Below are 969 nucleotides of genomic sequence, written 5' to 3' on the forward strand. Positions count from 1 at the left end.
CTTGGAGCATTTAATCCATTCACGTTTAAGGTAATTATCGATATGTATGTTCCTATGACAATTGTCTTAATTGTTTTGGGTTTGTTTGTTTTTTGTTTTTTGCGGTACACGGGCATCTCACTGTTGTGGCCTCTCCCGTTGCAGAGCACAGGCTCCGGACGCGCAGGCTCAGCGGCCATGGCTCAAGGGCCTAGCCACTCCGCGGCATGTGGGATCTTCCCGGACCAGGGCACGAACCCATGTCCCCTGCATCGGCAGGCAGACTCTCAACCACTGCGCCACCAGGGAAGCCCTTGGGTTTGTTTTTGTAGGTCCTTTTCTTCTCTTGTGTTTCCCACTTAGAGAAGTCCCTTTAGCATTTGTTGTAGAGCTGGTTTGGTGGTGCTGAATTCTCTTAGCTTTTGCTTGCTCTGTAAAGCTTTTGATTTCTCAATTGAATCTGAATGAGATCCTTGCCAGGTAGAGTAATCTTGGTTGAAGGTTCTTCCCTTTCATCACTTTAAGTATATCATGCCACTCCCTTCTGGCTTGTAGAGTTTCTGCTGAGAAATCAGCTGTTAACCTTATGGGAGTTCCCTTGTATGTTATTTGTCATTTTTCCCTTTGTGCTTTCAAGCTGTTAACATTATGGGAGTTCCCTTGTATGTTATTTGTAGTTTTTCCCTTGCTGCTGTCAATAATTTTTCTTTGTCTTTAATTTTTGCCAATTTGATTACTGTGTGTCTCGGCGTGTTTCTCCTTCAGTTTATCCTGTATGGATCTCACTGCACTTCCTGGACTTGGGTGGTTATTTCCTTTCCCATGTTAGGGAAGTTTTCGACTATAATCTCTTCAAATATTTTCTCAGGTCCTTTCTCTCTCTCTTCTCCTTCTGGGACCCCTATAATGCGAATGTTGTTGCATTTAATGTTGTCTCAGAAGTCTCTTAGGCTGTCTTCATTTCTTTTCATTCTTTTTTCTTTATTCTGT

This window comes from Physeter macrocephalus, chromosome 4 (assembly GCF_002837175.3).
Source record: "Physeter macrocephalus isolate SW-GA chromosome 4, ASM283717v5, whole genome shotgun sequence".
Lineage (NCBI taxonomy): Eukaryota > Metazoa > Chordata > Mammalia > Artiodactyla > Physeteridae > Physeter > Physeter macrocephalus.